The 19,383-nt window shown below is 40.1% G+C and overlaps 1 protein-coding gene across 1 annotated transcript in view; it reads left to right on the forward strand.

The window, feature by feature from the left end:
• The first annotated feature begins 69 nt into the window (after window positions 1-69).
• Window positions 70-19,383, forward strand: part of SMCO2 (single-pass membrane protein with coiled-coil domains 2) — a 59,261-nt gene continuing 39,947 nt past the window's right edge. The window contains exon 1 of the mRNA XM_074402963.1: window positions 70-1,031. The gene's annotated coding sequence lies outside the window, so the exon portion shown is untranslated. The remainder of the gene's footprint in view (window positions 1,032-19,383) is intronic.

The raw sequence follows: 19,383 nt of genomic DNA on the forward strand, positions 1-19,383 counted from the left end.
ACTACTTTTTAATGTGGAAACCTAGATTAAGGAAACCATCCAGGGCCCTCGAACCACTGGGCAGAGGGGTTCATTGAACTCTGTTACTGTGTATGTTTCTCGGCATGTTCACCAGGGTGCACTAACTACTGTAACAACTGCAAAATCTCAGTGGTTTAACCAGTAAAGGTTTCCTTCCACTCACATCAGACTCCAACGTCATTAGCCTTATCTGTCCCTCTGACTCTCTCTCCCTCCCCTCCTGCCTCTTCCTCTTTCCATCTCTCAGCTTTGCTTTCCACTGAGCTGGTTTTATCTTCCTGTGGACCCTCTCCCCATGATGGCACTCAAAAGTTCCAAGCATATATTGTTCTTATACCTGACAATTTCAGTGGAAAGAGAGCCTCTTTTTCCTGGTAATTCACATGAAATGTGCATTGATTGATTGGGTCTCTGGATCAACTTGGTCTACGTGGACTTTCCGTAGTGTGATTGCAGTACCTACACCGATTCTAGGGAGTCGCCCATCATGGATTACAAGGTTCTGTTGTTCCTTCTGCAGATAACCCATTCCTCTCTCTGGCCCCAGGCTGTCTGGCTGTTGGCATCTGATGTCTTTTCCCCTTCAGGGATGCCTTTAAAGTTCATTTTAATTTATTTAATTGAAATTAAAATGTTAGAAAGGGAAGGCAAAATAAACAACAGATTCTTTCCAGGTCAGCAGGCTGGAATATACAGATTGGCCAGGCTTTGATACATGCCTAACCTTGGGTTGAAGGTTGGCAAGGCAGTCCTGTTGGAATCCCTTGAATAACATGGGGATCTCCCATGGGAATCTTCCAAAACATTGGACTCTCCTCTCCCCAGGTCTCCCACTGCCAACAGAAGAGGCTGTAAAAGGTGAAGAGGACACCTATTTAAGAGATTAGTATTACAGAAGTAGGATGGCAAGAACTTGAGGACCAATTGCATATCGGAAATGTTGAAGCAAAAGCAGTGAATAAGACTCAAGTCTCTGGCTCGGGGTTTTGGATTGCAGTGCTGTTCAAAAGGTAAGAGTTACATGAGGAGAGACAGCTTTGGGGTAGAAGGTGCATCAGTTCTAGACAAATTGTGTTCATCCAGGTGATGTCTAATAGACAGCTGGATATGTGAGTATGGAGGTTGGGAGGAAGTCTGAGATGGGCAGCACACTGAAGTTTTTGAGCCTCCGTTTCTTCATTTGTAAAGTAGACTTCATTTGTAAATACTCTGCAGAGTTTTAGTGAGGATTAAATTATCTTACATAAAGTGCTTATCACATTATCTGATGTAATTTTAGCAGTGATCATGATATGTTAATTTATAAGCTCTACAGTATGATAATAAATATTGGAGATTAGTGTTATAGAGAAGCATCATCATTGTTAGTAAAAAATTCCTGAGACTATATAGCAAACAAATATGTAATTAGTATAATGGTAATTTAAGCTTTGCAAAAGTTTAACCCAAATAACAGTAGAAATTCATAACCAATGGAAAAGCATAAGTACCTAAAGAACCCAATAAGGTAAGGTGTTTGGGAAGATGTATATCTGCGGCACAAAGAGGTAAATAATTTTGTTTGCTAAGACATCTATAAGGCATTTAAAAGAAAGTCGAATGGTTCCTAATAAATGATACCATTTGTTTCCATTTAAGCACTTACTTATCCTGTGCTATGCTCTTGGAGACAATTGAAAACACCACAGTCCCTGCTCTTAAGAGACCACAGTTTAGTAGAAAGACAGTAGAAAGCAGTAACTATAGAATATGATACCTGCTACCTTAAAGCGATGTACAGAGTACTAATAGAGTATGGGAAGATCAGGCTTTAACTTTGCTTGTGAAGAGTCCTCAAAATATGTTATACTCTGGCAGTTTATCCAGACCAATGGTTCTCAAATTTAATTGCATCCGAATTACCTGGACGACTTGTTAAAACACAGATTATGGGTCTCCTAACCCCCATTCTTTCTGATTCAGTTGGTCTGACTTGGAGCTTGAGAATTTGCATTTCCAATAAGTTGCCAGGTGATGCTGAGGTGTCTGGTCTGGGGACCACACTTTGAGAACTGCTGATCTTGCCATTCACAAACAGCAAATGGACGTGTCCAGAGATCTCTTATTCTAGGGCTGTTCTGAGGAAAGTGGAATAGGGTACGGAAGGCCTCAGAGTGGACAGAACCTACTGCTTATTTTGCCTTCTTTTTATAACATTTTAATTCTGATTAAATAAATTAAAATGAACTTTAAAGGCATCCTTGAAGGGGAAAAGACGTCAGAAATAACCAACAGCCAGATAGCCTGGGGCCAGAGGGAGGAAGGGGTTGTCTGCAGAAGGGACCATAGAACCTTGTAATCCATGATGGTTGACTCCCTAGAATTGGTGTTGGTACCGCAACCACACAATGACTCTACTTGCCCACTGCCAAGATAGAACCAATTTATCAAGATAGGGAAATTGCAATAAAGAGTTTAATGCACAGAGCCAGGTAAATGGGAGACTAGAGTTTTATTGTTCCTCAAATCAGCCATCCCCAAAATTTGGAGGTGAGCGTTTGGCAGGCAGAAGACTAGAGAATGGGGAATGCTGATTGGTCGTGTTGGGGATGAAATTCTAGGGGGTTGAAGCTCTTTTTTCTTGCTGTCTTCTTTTCCTGGGTGGGATTGCAGAACTAGTTGAGCCAGATTACCCTTTTGGGTGACACCAGCTGGTCCATCAGAATGCAGGGTCTCAGAAACATCTCTGAACACCAGTGTTAGGTTTTACAGTAGTGGTGTTATCCAGAGGAGCAACTGGGAGGTTAGGAATCTTGTGGCCTCTGGCTGCATTGACTCCTAAGCCATCATTTCTAATCTTGTAAATAATTTGTTAGTTTTACAAAAGCAGTCTGGTCCCCAGGCAAAGAGTGGCTTTGTTTCAGGGAGGGGTGGTTATCATCTTTGTTTCAAAGTTAAACTATAAACTAAATTCTTCCCAAAGTTCATTCAGCCTACACCAAGGAATGAATAAAGGCAGCTTACAAGTTAGAAGCAAGATGGAGGCAGTTGGGTCAGATTTCTTTCACTGCCATGATTTTCCTATGTCAGATTTTTCTCACTGTCATAATTTTTGCAAAGGCAGTTTCAGTATGTGAGCCTCAGTCATTTTGTTTGGGTGTTTTGGTTGTTTTTTTTTGTTGAGGAGGGGAGGCAAGGCATAGGAAGCTGTGTCACCTTTTTAATCTTACTCTTGGCCACCTTTTTCTTTTTTTAATACTCAGCCACCAGTCACTGTGGAGGACTCTGTCCATTACCTAAGACATTGTGTATTGAGAGAGGCAATAAAGAATTGTCTTAAATTCCTGTCCAGCTGTGTGCCTCTGGCCTTGGAATTACAGTTTCTTAGGCACTCCTAGCTCTTGGCTGACTTTAAGGAAATGCTTTTCATATATATTTCTGTCCGGGAGGAAATCTGTTACATTTTACCGTGGGGGTAAATGTATCAAAACAAATTTACATTATTATTTTTTTTTTTTTAGAAAACTACCCTAAAATGGGATGCCTAGGTTATATAAACTTAATGCTTAATAGAACCCTTGAAATTTTTATTTAATACTTTGTTGACTGAGCATAACCCAAAAGGCTTTCCATTTACCAGAAGGGACATGTAGACCAATATCACATAATTAGTTGATTGTTAAATTACTTGGGAGCCCATAAATGTTCAATTTGATTTAGCAAAGGTCAAGCAAAACACAGTTACAGTGTCTGAAATATCTGTTCTTTGGGGGGGGGGGGAATGGACACATAGATTATATGTAAAATAATTTAAACTTACAGGAGTAAAAAATTACTATTCTATTTCTTTGTAGTAACATTTAGTAGAAGACTGTATTTTTAATTGTTTTTCTAATTGTAAAGAACTTTACATTCATTTTTGGAAAATTCAGGAATATATAAAGGTACTAAGAAGAAAATAAAAATGACCTATTAAAAAATTTTACCACCTAGTTAAGAACCGTAGTCAAAACTTGGATATTCTTTCTCTTTTTTCAAGGCCTTTATATCCTAATGACTCTTTTAAAGTTAGAATCCTACTGTTTATACAAAAAATAATAATAAAATTATACAAAGTAACACGTATATTAATTAAAAGTCAGATAGCATTTAAAGTCGTAAAATTACAAAAACAAAAACATAGTTCCCACCTTAGCCCTAACTCTTGTTCTCCAGAGCAACCACTTGCACCTTTTGTTAGCTGATTATTGTATTTACAGTTATGTTTCTAAGTATGCTTTTATTATCACTTCATGATTGGTCCTGAATGTGTATAGAATAGAAAGCCAACAATTTATTTAAATATTTCTTTATTATGGAGCGTTTAGGATGTTGCAGAGTTTTACTATTATGGGTAATATGACAGTTGACATCCTTCTACACCTACAGGTACTATACCTCTTTCCTGTTGTGTAAGATGAATTTCTTGGAGTGTAATTGCCAGATTAAAATTGCCCAATTGCCATAAAGACAGTTTGCATTAAGCATTCTTTGCAGAGGTAATTTTATGTGGTTAAATATGTTGATTTTTCTTGCTTAATTTCATTGTTTGTTTTTATGCTAAGGAGGGAAAACGTCTCCACCCCAAGATCAAATAAACACACACCTGTTTTCTTTTAGATGTCCTGTGGTTTTGTAGTTTATATTAAAGTCTTTGATCTAGCTGAAGTTTATTTTGGCCTATAATAAGATACAGGAGTCTATTTTTCTTTCCAAAATATTACCCCTTTCTCCACAACTCTTCAGTGACTAGTCCTTTCTTTCCCCACTGATTTGAATGTTGCCACTACCATCAATTAAGTTATTGTATATTCTGGTACTTGTTTTGAAAGGCAGTAGTGGTGGTGGTGAGCAGGGAGTTGAATTAATCTGATCGTCTGTTCTTTTACCAGTACCAAACTGTTGTAAGTTAATAAACATAGTAGCATTTGATACTGATCTTTCTATTATGTGATAGTATATTACATTTTCTTCTCTTATTTTCTGAAAAGTGTTCAGAATATAAAATATATTTCTATATATTTGTTTATAAAATATAAGATAACAGAGGGAATAGTGGCTTTTTCTGACTTTAACATTTCCTTTAAAAATTTTTAATGTATCAGACTACCTATAAATCACTTCCATCAATGAGACAGGAGAATCACTTGAACCTGGGAGATTCCACTGTGTTAGAACCAAACTTTTAGGAACAGTTTGGCTGTGTTAGCATTCCTTTAAACTTTTGTTATATATAGAAATCTAAGTCCAACATGTTTATTCTTGGAACCATCTGCCAAATGCTACAATCTGAATTATCTTGCGTTGTTGAAGTTCTGAGGGAATAAGAATAAAATCAAATCTTTATTAAATGCTTACTGTGGCTGGCACAATTCCTAAGCCTATTACAAGTATTCATGTAAGCCTCCTAACAACTCTGAAGATAAATTTTGGTATTATTCCCCATTTTACACATAAGCAAACTGAGGCTTAAGAGTTAAGTAACTTGACAAGGTTATCCCAGTGCTCATAAGCACTGGAGTCAGAATCCAGACGCAAGCAGCTTGTTGTGTGCTGTCAACCGTGATTTTGAAAAACCTTTAATTTATTGTGTGCTCTCAGGGTTCCCAACCCCCTGAAATTGCACAGCAATTTCTTTTACAAAAGATATTTAATTGTGAAAAATCACACAAAATTTACTATCTTTTGTTTTTATCGTTATTTTATGACAGCTCTGTTGCCCAGGCTAGAGTGCAGTGGTACCATCTCAGCTTCCTGCAACCTCCACCTCCCAAGTTTAAGCTGTTCTGCCTCAGCCTCCCTAGTAGCTGGGATTACAGGTGTGCATCACCATGGCTGGCTAATTTTTAAAATTTTTAGTAGAGATGGGGTTTTAACATGTTGGCCAGGCTGGTCTTGAACTCCTGACCTCATGTGATCCAGCCTCCCAAAGTGCTGGGGTTACAGGTGTGAACTACTGCCGCCAGCCTAAATTTGCTACCTTAATACTACTGAACCACACACTTAGTGGTTAATCATAGCCACATTGTTTTGTGACAGATTTCTAGAATGTTTTCATCTTGCAAAACTGAAACTCTACCATTTCCTCTTCTCCTCAGCCACTGGCAACCACCATTTTGCATTGTTTCTATAAGATTGAATACTTTAGCTACAAATCCTTATATGAAATATATTTTTTTTGTGACTGATTTCTCTTAGCATAACAGCCTCAATGCTCATCCATGTTGTACCATGTAACAGAATTTCCTTCTTTTTTGAGACTGCATAATATCCATTGAATGTATAGATCACATTAAAAAAAAATCCATCCATCCATTGAAATACACTGAGGTTACTTCTACCTCTTAGTTATTATGAATAATGCTGCCAGGAACATGGGTGTGCAAATATCTCTTCAAGATCCTACTTTCAATTCTTTGGACATATATCCAGAAGTGGAATTGCTGGATCATAGGATAATTCCATTTCTTTCTTTCTTTCTTTTTTTTTTTTTAAGGTAAGAAATCTCCAACCTGTTTTCTGTAGTGGTTGCCCCATTTTACATTGCAGTCACCAGTGTATAAGGGTTCCAGTTTCTCCACATTCTTGCCAACTCTTGTTATAACTCTGGTTATACTCTTTTTATTCTGTTTTTGGACAGTGGCCATCCTAATGGGTGTGCGGTGATGTTTCATTGTGGTTTTGATTTGCATTTCTCTAATGATTAGTGACATTGGGTGTCTTTTCTTACGTTTGTTGGCCATTTTTATATCTCCTGTCCTCTGCTCATTTTTAAATCAAGTTATTTGTGTTTGTTTGTGTGTGTGTGTGTGTGTGTGTGTGTGTGTGTGTGTGTAGTTATAGGAGTTTTTTAAAAAATATATTCTGGATGTGAACACTCTGTAAGATACATGATTTGCAAATATTTTCTCACATTCCATAGGTTGTTTTTCACTCCACTGATTGTTTCCTTTGATGTGCAGAAGCTTTTCAGTTTCATGCAATCCCACTTATCTATTTTTGATTTTGTGCCTGTGCTTTTGGTATCTATTTCAATCTCAGTTGCTGAAGCACATGTCCTATTTATTTGGGAAAAAATACATTAAAAACTTTTAACAAGTGCCATGAAATACATGTTGAAAACCTTAGGAAAATCTTGAAATATGTAAAATGAAAACTGTATTTGTAAATCATTAGTTCAGCATTGTAAAGTAGAGAGGCTAATTTATACAACTATATAAGAAGAAATGGGAGACAGAAGAAAAGAACTATCCCTGTTCATATCTAAAAGAGGGATAACAAGCACACATTGTATTGTGGCATTTGTGCCACATCCTCTCCACATCTCCGCAGATGCAGCTAAAGAATAGCATGACTTTTCTTGTTGAACCCAAATGGGCTTCAGAACTCTTCTCAACACAGAGCTCTAGGCAACCATTCACGATCCACTGAGGTGACACATTACATGAAATCTGTTTGTCATTATGTCTTCAAAAACACTTCCAAAAGCATATTCATTAAAGCAGAATTCCCTAAACATGCCATATTGGAAAACAGTCATAACTGCAGATTCACGATGATTACAAGCATATTAAACTCACTGCGAAATCCTCCCAGACAGAGATTATTTCCCTGGTTAATACTCATTTTCTAAATTGGCTTGTCCACAGGACCATTTTGTTATATTGTTTCTATTAAAATACTATGAAATTAGATTTGTATGAAATATTATTATTATTATCTGAGACAGAGTCTCACACTGTTGCTCAGGTTATAGTGCAATGGCACGATCTCGGCTCACTGCAATCTCCACATCCTGGGCTCAAGCAGTTCTCCTGCCTCAGCCTCCTGAGTAGCTGGGAATACAGGCATGCACCACCACGCCCAGCTAATTTTTTTTGTATTTTTAGTAGAGACAGGGTTTCATCATGGTGGCCAGGATGGTCTCGATCTCCTGACCTCATGATCCACCCGCCTCAGCCTCCCAAAGTGCTGGGATTACAGGCGTGAGCTACCGCACCTGGCTGAAATAGTATTATTGAAACAGTTCTCTAATATTTGCCACAGAATGGCCATTTATAACATTGGTGTCAGTTCTCTGGAAAATGTTAGTCAACTTTATTCTACATCTTAACTACCTTGTGGAATTTGGTTCCCACAAAAATGTATAATTTTTAAAGGATAAAAACCAAAAAATATAAGCATACATGTACACATATATACACGTGTGTGTATGCTAGCATTTTCAGGAATACAAAGCAGCTAAAAAATTCATTCTCTTTTATCACTAGATTTAGAGGATTGTTGACAAAAAAATAAAAAAGAAAAAATTAACAGGATAAGAATATAGCTACAAAGTTGGCTAATATTATCTGTAGCGGCTTAAGGAGAAAATAATATAGCCGTTCCTCAGCTATGGAAATGATTCACACTTATGTAAATAGAAAGAGGACATTTTAAGGGAGGGGGCTACCTCTAAGTCAAATAAGAGGGCATCTACTCTAGAGATGGAAGGGATGTCCCATACTATGGGCAGATGCAGATTTATACACACACACACACACACACACACAACTACATATCATATTCTCAACCAGGAATTAACATTACAAAAGAGTCAGGAGAAACGAAATTCCAAAACACTACCGCAACTTTCAACTTTAAGTGATTATTTTAAACTACAATAATCAAAAATATTGAAAAACTGGGCCAGGTATGGTGGCTCACACCTGTAATCCCAGTACCTTCGCAGGCTGAGGCGGGTAGATCACAAGGTCAGGAGTTCAAGACCAGCCTGGCTAAGATGGTGAAACCTTGACTCTACAAAAAATGCGAAAATTAGCTGGACATGGTGGCAGGTACCTATAGTCCCAGCTGCTTGATAGGCTGAGGCAGAGAATTGCTTGAACGCAGGAGGCAGAGGTTGCAGTGAGCCGAGATCATGCCACTGCACTCCAGCCTGGGTGACAGAGCAAGACTCTGTCTAAAATACACACACACACACACACACACACACACAGAGGCACACACACACACACACACACAGCCACAAAAGCAATGAAGTCATTTTTAATTGGATATCTAGCTGGTGTTTTACACAAATAAGTAATCATGGCTACTTACGCCTACTGCCTAGAGGCCATTCTTCCTTTAACTCTAGATTTTGTGTTTACATAGATACAGTTTTGGTAAGCATTTATTATTAAATTTCCTCTCAAGAGGTCATAGAAAATAAACAAAGTTATTAAAAGTCATACCAATAGTTGGCCTGAACATGCAAGATTGCAAAACATCTTTTGGAGACAGGGTCTTTCTCTGTCGCCCAGGCTGGAGTGCAGTGGTGCTATCTCAGCTCACGGCAACTTCCACCTCCTGGTGCAAAACATCTTAAAGCTTAATGATTTCCACTCTCAGATGTGGGTTACAGGAACAACCATTATAAAGTAACGTACTATGTGGTTCTGAAAAATAAAGAGCTTATGATAACCAAGCGCCAAAACAAATCATCAAAAAATAAATGTTAAAATCTACAGTGGTTCCTAATTTGTGGTCCCGGGACTAATAACATTAGCATCACCTGGGAGCTTGTCAGGAATGCAAATTCTTGGGCTCCACCTGAGCCCACTGAATCAGAAGGTCTGAGTATGGAACCCAGAAACCTTTAAGAGGCCCTCCACGTGATTCTGAGGCATGCTGCTGTTAGAGAACTGTTGCTTGCTTTGTATCTGGTTATTAGCTTGGTTCATTTTATCTAGACTTGTTGAGGCTTCTTATTCTTTGTGATCTTTATAATATAATTTCTCCACATTTCAAGAGCGGAATACAGAGACAGCTTTCCAAATATAACATCTAATGAGCAGCCTAACTATGACCCTCCCTCTGTAACAAAATTGAGTACAGAAGTTGTCTATGTATTTTTAGAACACAAAAAGAAGATATGCTAACAGTTTCAGGAAGACAAACCAACTTAAAAAAATCCATTCTCTTTTATCACTGGATTTAGACAATTAGTTTATTTTAAAAACAAGAAGAAAAAAATACTGAGTTGACTAATAATATCTGTGGTAGCTAAGGAGAAAATAATGTAGCCATTCCCCAGCTGTGGAAAAAATCCAAACTTATATAGTAAATAGAAAGAGAACATTTTAAGGGAGGGGCTACCTCTAAGTCAAATAAGAGGGCATCTGCTCTAGAGATGGAAGGGAGGTGCCACACCATGGGCAGCTGCAGTGACTGAGGGTGTGTCTGTAGGAGGCTGTCTGCTACACAGAGGTGGCACCTGCTGCCAGGCCATGGAAGCTCCACTCACCACCACCACCTTCCAAGGGGCTTCTGAAATCTCCCTGCCCTCTTGGAGACCTCCACATTCTCTTTCATAATAGGGTAAACTGTGCTGAGAAGCTGAGGTTCCCTAGTCAGGCACATTTTAAACTCCTGGGTAATGTTCCCATTTTGGAGGGTGCTTCACAGTTTTCAGATGACAGTGACACGTTTTCTAGAGCAGGGTTTCACTACCTTGGCACTACTGACTGACATTTGGGGCAAATTATTTGCAGTGGGAGCCTGTTCAGTTCACTGTTGGCTGTATAGCTGCATCCCTGGCCTCTATCCACTAGATGGCAGAAGCAACCCCTAATTGTGACAACCAAAAATGTCTGCAGACATGGCTGAATATCCTCTGGGAAGGTGGGGTGCAGAATCTCCATCTCCATGATAAAGAACCACTACTCTAAACTCTAAAAAGGTAGGGTTTTCCTTTCTTTCTGTTAAAGGGGCAGGAAAAAAAATTCCTGTTTGTTCTTTATCTTCATTAATGCCACTACTCACCTGATTCCTATTTTGCTTTGTTATCCCTCTGTTCTGTTCTCTCTTTCTCTCCTCTCCTGTCTGTCTCTCTCCCTCCCTCCCTGTCTCTCTCTCTTTCTCTCTCTCTCTCCTTCTTTTCCTCTCCAGACTGGTCCTCCAAGGCTGTCACTTCACTTACTCTTTGACAATGTTCTCAACCTTCTGGCCCCATTATCTTTGGCCCTACTGACCCCAAAGTAGGGCTCTAGGTCAGTTCAGCTCTCTGAAGACTCCATTTCTACACTAGAGATTCCAGGCATCTCTGGAGAAAGTCATAGTTCTGCATAAATTCATGGTCTCCCACCAGTGAACCTCAGTGAGTCAGCATGAAGCTCTTGTTTCTCTTCACCCACTTCAATCTTTTTCATTCCTACTGTCGTAGTCTGTTTGGGCTACTATAACAAAAATACCATAGACTGGATTGCTTAAACAACAAACCTTTATTTCACACAGTCTGGAAGCTGAGACATCGAAAACCAAGATACTTTCAGATTCCTGGTTCATAGACAGCTGTCTTCTTGCTGTGTCCTCCTCACATGATGGAAAAGGAGAAAGGTTGCTCTCTGAGACCCCTTTTATGAGGGCACTAATCCCATTCACAAGGGCTCCACCCTTGTGATCTAATCACCTCCCAAATGTCTCATCTCCTAATACACTGGGGGTTAGGATTTCAACATATGAATCGGGAAACACAAACATTCAGTCTGCAGCACTCACCTTGGCTGGGGAGCTCCTGTTTGCTTTGTGTGTTTTGGTTCGGTTTTATCTTATTAATACTGCACTTTGAAGAATGGAAGGTGTATTGGTTGGGTGGGAACCATATGGAGAACTGTAAGGAGTGACCAGCTGGAGAGACCCACATTTGTCCTGCCAGAATGCAGCCAGGAACAGTCTTCCTCCAGCCCTGACCATCATGGAGGCATTCACAGGATGGGTCTAGCAGAAGAGGAGAGGGGTAGAAAAGAAAAGAGGAAGAAATGAAAAGAAGAAAAGAAAGGAGAGAGTGAGGGAGGCCAGGGAAAGAATGAGCTTCCAGGTACTTAGCTAAGGTTGACTCTGTATCAATTTAAAAGCAATGAGATGGGTCAAGTAAAGGAAAACTTTGCCTCATCCACTGACCTCCAAGTATGTTTCTGGTGAGCTAACTAAGAGTAAGGTGGTAAGGTTGTGCCCCTTCTGGTAATGGGCTAGATATAGGCACATAGGGCATGACAGTAAGGCTACATGTATTTATGAAGTCAGTTGTCTTGCCCATTCTCTATGAATAGTGATTTCAGACTTTTCCACTTCCAACTTTCTATGTCACCACGTTGTCCTTTCAAAAGATGACCATGCACATTACTCCACCATGTTCACCGTGAAAGTGCAGCAGAAAACCCTTATGGGACGTGGTTGGGACTATACATTGTTACATTAACTGAAAAGGCTTATTAAAGCAGAAAATCACTAAAAAGGAAACATGTATAACTTAAACATTTTAACGTAAAACGTAGGTGAGACTGGGTGCAGGGGCTCATGCCTGTAAGTCCAGCACTTTGGGAGGCTAAGGCAGGAGGATCACTTGAGCACAGGAGTTTGAGGCAGCTAGGATGGTGCTACTGTACTCCAGCCTGGGTGACAGAGAAAGACCTTGTCTCAAAAAACAAAAACAAAACATGGTGGTCATACATTTGTTAATCATCTGAGTTAGAGCCAAGACCTTTTGGAGAAGGTCCATAAATTGGAGTTCTGCAAAAATCATGGCAGTAACTTATCATTGATGATATCCAATTTGGACTTTTTAGGTAAAGCAATATGGGTGCAAAGTCCTATTCAATTGTGGGGGTTCTTTTTTGTTTTTAATCCAAACTTTACAGTTGATTTTGCCCACACCTACTTTGACCAAAAAAAGTAGCAACTCACCTTTTAAAGGATTTTCCCAAAGCATAGCTTTCATTTAGTTTGATTTTATTTCATTCAATTTTATTTTAAATTTATTCCTTTAGTTCATGTTGTTAAATATTATAAGTACAACTGGCAATAAAAAGGTCACAAAGGGAAGGGGGTTCTTTAGGGGAGAGAATCTATGCACAGAGCTCTCCTGCCATAGATCAGTTTCCTCTTCCTAAACCTAGCAGGTCACCTGCATGCACAGCCATCCCTCCAGCCTCCTTGCTGTCAATATGGAAGAGAGCTCCTTTTGTCCAAAGACCCCTTCACCCAGGCTCTGTATCTGATCTCCCTTCAACACCTCAGTCTGTCTCTCTCTCTCTCTCTCTCGTGTCTTCAACATCTCCCTCTTTTCTAAATCCTTTCCTTGGCTGTTTAAACTTACTCTATTTACTCTGATTACAAACACAATCATCCTTAGGCCCCATGTCTTTCTCCAGTGACCGCCCTCCTCTTCACAGTTGGGTTTCTGTAAGACTTGCCTACACTCTCAGGCTTCCTGCTTTCACTTCTCCTCTGATTAACTTCTTGTCTTACCTCCAGTGAGAAGCACCAAAATGCTTCTCATCGAGGTCAACAGTGACCTCTTTGTGTTCTCTGACATTTATTTCTCTGGAATGTTAGTCACTGCAGACCATTTCTTCCCTTTCTTGAATCTTCCTCTCAGCTTCTGTGATATCTCACTCATGGTTTTCCTTTAACTCACTGGCCATTCAAATGTCAGAGTTCCTTTATGCTTCGTCCTAGGCCTGCTTTCTACTTGCTTTATTTTCTGTGGTTTCATCCACTCATAACTCTAGTATGAAGCCCAAAATATAAATCTAACAAAAACAACAATAAGTACAGCAACCTGTTAAGAGATAGGCAATATTAAAATAAATTAAGACAAAGTCAAAATGTGTATGGAGTTAAAGTGTAGAATGTGTGTGGGGTGTGTGTGTGTGTGTGTGTGTTTGTGTGTGTGTTTGCCTTTGTTTCTAGTCTTTTATTTGTGCTCTAGAAGTTGTCATCTCTTTAAAATAACATTTATGTCTACAAAATGTTTTTTGTAAGCATCATAGTAATCACAGCATAAAAACCTATAGTAGATTCACTAAAAATAAAAAGCAACAATTTAAAACACACTCCTAGAGATAATCACTTAACCACAAAGGAGGAGATGAGTCTCAAAACAACAGAAAACAAGCAACAAAATGACAGTAGTAAGTCTTTACATATCATACTAACACTGAATGTAAATTGTCTCAGGTGTATGTTGGCTTACAAAGTTGAGGTCTAAGGCCACCCTAGGTCTCAGCCACCCTGCAGGCTTTGTGTAGGTCAGAAAACTGTATCATTTGACCTGATTATATGTTCTTAGTGTGCTAGACAGGCTAAACAGAAGACTGTTGTATTATAAATCATGCCACCCCTGCACCCGCTTCCATGATCACAAAGAGAGCACAATGCTAGCGTTATTAGATAAGCTGCAAAGGTCACCAAGATGTTTCTTTGAGCTGCCATACCCAAACCAAATACTTGCTCTGATCTTCGCATAAACAACATTTGGATGAACAAACATTTCATACTTTTGTTATCTTTGTGTAAGGGACAAAATCTGTCATGCGCTGCATACTTCTGAAAAAAAATCATAGGAACAAGTTGACATGCTTCCTCAATTATACAGCATTCTCTGCAAAAATTAAATTATTAAAATTAACTGTGAGAAACACAGGGAACTGCTTATGGAGGGATCAGAGTCAGAGACTGACAGAAAGGAGCAGTGAGGCTTCTCCCCCATTTCTTTTTAGAAACTTTTTCTGCACAGAGAAAATGTGGTTGAAAATCTATTGTGCCTTGGATTGAGTTAAAGATTTATGCAGATTTAGTTCTCTTTGGTCCCTCGAAGGGGGGAAAAGTTAAAATATCCAATATAAATCCAATGAATAATGCACTGGTGACACAAATATGTCTTACTCCCCTCTTGGTACGTTGGACTTTGTTTCTCTAGTTGGGTATTTCCATTTGTCCTATAGTACAACAACAGGCTCTTAAAAGGCCAGTTTCCCCCACTGGGAGAACCAAAAGGAGGGGCTGAGTCCATTTCTTGGGCTTTAATGCCTGGCTACCTGGGTCTAAATCTCTAGCCAAGCCCTTCCTGCAGGATTGTTAAAAGACTGGAGCAGGCAGCCCTGCCTTTGCTGCCTGCCTGCCTTTGTTCTTACCTCTGTCCATTAACTGGCTGGTTTTAGCTCATGACCCCTACTCCAATCATAATAGTCTCCTCTTAAGTCAATCTTATCAAATGCTGTGAGGAATGAATTCTGTGGGCCACGTGCAGGAACACAGTGTTCTTCCAGGCTCAGCTCTGCTCCTCTCAGGGGAGAGGTCTGTGGAGCCTCAGGCTGCCTGTCCTGTTCTGAGGGTCATATCTAGTCACTGAAAGGTATTCTTCTCAAGGTTGTTGACCTTCCTTTCTTGATTCAGGCCTTCCAATCCCTACTTTGGGAAGGAGGCAGGCACCCTATTTCTCTGGCCATCCTCCCTCCCTGCCTACCTCTACCAACTAGGCTGGGATGCCTAACAAGCACCACTTCACCTCGCCTGTTTTTTCTGATGCCCAGTTTCCACTGGACCTCCTGTGTCCTCATTACAAATGAATTTCATCAACTAGCTGAGGCTTCTTCTCACCCAGTTTGTTGGAATCCAACACTAGTAAGTCTAGGATCGTTCCTTCAGTGCAATTAGTCTGATGAAGATGAGTGTAAGTTAACATTGATCTTACCGTCAGCAGCTCCTGGGAAGCCATATTTCAGGACTGATAAATCAGCACAAGCAAGGTCACAACCCACACGGAGGGAACAGTGCTGCCCATCTTCATCCAAACCAGGAACAGAGAATCCTTCAATTACCTAAGGGATATTAGAAAGTATGCTCATTGGTGAAGGACTGTTCCTAGGGCTTTTTCTAAGTAACTATTTCTATAGCTATTTAGAAATTGACTTTCAAGAATATTTGCCTATCTCATAAAATTAAATTATAGAAATACTATATGAGGTAAAAAGGGCTAAATCTTTTTAGGTTGTATTTTCTTGGCCTTTTTGTGTGATTGGCTTTATACAGTGAATACTGCAAATGTGTGTCCATGAAGGAGGCCACAGGGAAAGAGTTGTTGCCCTGAATAAATCCTTGCAGGGAGTGAAAGAGGCATTTTAGAATCTTTATGAGACACTGATTTATTCTAAAGAAATCTGGATTTTGATAAACTTTACAAATTTACTATTTGTTCTTTGTCCAAAATTTCAGATTATAGGTGATTCTTATTATTCATGGTAGTTCTTTTCCATAAAATCTCTGCCAACCCTGAATTAGCAAATGCAAAACTGTTGCTCCCAGGGGAAATACAGAGTGAGGCTCCTTCAAGCCACTGGTCACATTTTTAAAAATAACATTATCTTTTGGAGCCTCAGCCTGACACGAGGGGGAGATGGAGGCCCTGGGCTGGATAGCACCCCCCAGCTGGGGCTATAATGGTCAATCATTTCTGTCTCTTCTCTTTCCCCCAACTTCCCCCTGCTGGTCCCCTCTCTAGTCATATTTTTATTAACTGATCAATACACAGCCTTGTTTCTGTGTGTTTCTGTTTAAAGACACTGTGCTCAATATTTACCACTGATGCATTAACATCAAGTTCATGGCTGAGCAAGGTGGCTCACACCTATAAATATTCCCAGCACTTTGGGAAGCTGAGGCGGGTGGATCACGAGGTCAAGAGATCGAGACCATCCTGGTCAACATGGTGAAACCCCGTCTCTACTAAAAATACAAAAATTAGCTGGGCATGGTGGCACATACCTGCAGCCTCAGCTACCTGGGAGGCTGAGGCAGGAGAATTGCTTGAACCCAGGACGTGGAGGTTGTGGTGAGCCAAGATTGCACCACTGTACTTCAGCCTGGATAACAAGAGCAAAACTCCGTCTCAAAAATAAAATAAAATAAAATTAAAATCCCGTTCACAGCCAACAGCACTGTAACATGTGCCTGAACAAGGTTCATCTAACATGTATATTTGCTCCACGAAGCACCTCACAGCCTTCCTGAGCTTTGGAACACTGGACAGCACCTCAGCACTACACTTGGAAGCCACTAAATGTGTGCATTGTGTGACTCAAACTTTTTGCCACTCTGCACATGTCTGCAAAGTACCTCAACAGCATGAAGCATATTTATTTAGGGGTTACGAATAATTTGTACTTAGTAGGTGAATTAGCAAATCCACAATCCGTGAATAATGAGGATTAGTGAGGAATAATGAGAACTGTGTATATGCTTGGTTCCATAAGCATCTCTGTCCCAACTACCCTCATTCTTGGCTTCTCTTCTAGAATCTTCCTGGGTCTGTCTTCCTGAAGTGAAATCCATAATAGGAACCTTTTATTACCACTCTTAAAGTCACCTAATATCTATCCCTCTCTGCAGGGAGTATTTGTGAACCAGCAGGAGTGGGATGCAGTAAATTCAATCATGTTCAAGAGGTCATAGCTGATAGGACACTATTCCAAGGATATTTAAGATTTTGTAAGGATCTGTTCTTTAATCATACAGAGGAATGAAGCTTTATCAGAAGGATTGCAGAGTCATAGGATGGATACTAGGGAAAGTGGGGGTAAAGAAGGCTCGTATAAATTTTGCATCAGTTGTACAAATGTAATTTCATTACATGCATAGATAGTGTAATGGTCAAGTTGGGGCTTTTAGGGTATCCGTCACCGGAATAACATACATTACACCCATTAAGCAATGTCTCCTCATCTACTCCCCTCCCACTCCTTCACCCTCTGAGTCTCCATGGTCTGTCTTTCCACATTCTAGCACATTTTTAATCCAATCATCCATTGATGAACACTTAGGTTTATTTTATATTTTTGCTATTGTGAATAGTGCTGTGATAAACATATGACTTTATCTTTTGGACAGATATCTTTTTGTTTTTGTTGAAACAGAGTCTTATTCCATTACTCAAGCTGGAGTGCAGTGGCATAATCATGGCTTACTGCAGCCTTGACCTCTTGGGCTTAAGCAATCTTCCTGCCTCAGTCTCCCAAGTAACTGGGACTATAGTCATGCACCACCACACGCAGCTAATTTTTTTTTTTTAGATGGAATCTTGCTCTGTTCCCCAGTCTGAAGCACAGTGGTGCAATCTTGGCTCTCTGCAACCTCCTCCTCCGGGTTCAAGTGATTCTCCTGCCTCAGCCTCCCAAGTATCTGGGACTACAGGCACATGCCACCATGCCCAGCTAATTTTTTAGATTTTTAGTACAGACTGGGTTTCACAGTGTTAGTCGGGATGGTCTCAATCTCCTGACTTCGTGATCCACCCATCTTGGGCTTCAAATACTGAGATTACAGGCGTGAGCCACCAACCCGGCCAGCTAATGATTTATTTTTTTTAGAACAGGATCTGACTATGTTTCCCAGGCTGATCTTGAACTCTGTGCCTGGCCAGGCATCCTTTTGATATATTGATTTACTTTCCTTTGGGTACATGCCCAGTAGTGGGATTGCTGTATTGTATGGTGGTTCTCTTTTCAGAAGGCTCGTTTCTGATATCACATCACTAAGGGACCACCTACTATGGGAAGTGAAGCTTCCTTCCTAGGCCCATGGTTATAAAATATGTCCTGTGAAGTCTATGGTTCTGGAGTTCTGTTTGATGCCAAGAATCTCAGAGCATTAGAACCCATGGCCTGCTCTTCCTGGGGGCTCACTGAGCATTTCAAATTGCTATCAGTGTCCAAAGGGAGACATACCTGTAGTTTTTAAGCAGGTAAGATTCTGGAGTTGAGCATCCATCATATCATATATAAGATCCCTGGCTATGGGAGTACCTCCTTCAGGAATCAGCTACATGGGAAAACATGTTCCACGTCAGCCCTCCAAATGTGGTCAAGTCTTCCTGTGGCTTGGGTACGCTTGCTATTGTTCAAAGGTTTATCGTTATGAAAAGACCATTCTAACCAAAGCCTGCTGAGTTAAAAGCTGCTGCCCCATCCTGTGCTGGGGCATGTGAGTGCTATTTCAGTGGCTGTGTCCACAGCTCTGAAAATCTATCCCTTGGATTAAAGCCCAGCTAGAGAATGGAACATTCTTATATATATTCTCTGAAAAACTGTCACATATGTTCAGACATGAAAGAACAGAAAGGCTGACCCTGGCAGCTCCCCACGCTGCAGAATTTCAAAAATGCCTGCAGCCTCACCAAAGTGAACTGTCTGAACAAAAGGAAGCAGAAAGAGTGAAAGGAGACAGAATTTGGCTGACATGGTTGCCTCTCCTCCCTCCATCCCCAGCCTCCCTCCCGCCAGATGTTTTCACTGCGCTTCTGTCAGTCTTCTTGTCTTACCCTTTAGTCCCCACCCCAGGGAGCTGAATTCAAGCAAGTACAGCAAATGTCGCACAAATCAAGAAAAAAAGGTTGCCTTTTCCTAGTTAACTAACTTTAGCTTTAGTTTATTTCTAAAGCAACACTTTTTTTTTTTTTTTTTCAAAAAGAAAACTCCAGGTAAGCAACAAGAGCAAGTGTCAAAAATCAAAATATTACCCACGTTG

This window comes from Saimiri boliviensis, chromosome 7 (assembly GCF_048565385.1).
Source record: "Saimiri boliviensis isolate mSaiBol1 chromosome 7, mSaiBol1.pri, whole genome shotgun sequence".
Classification (NCBI taxonomy): domain Eukaryota; kingdom Metazoa; phylum Chordata; class Mammalia; order Primates; family Cebidae; genus Saimiri; species Saimiri boliviensis.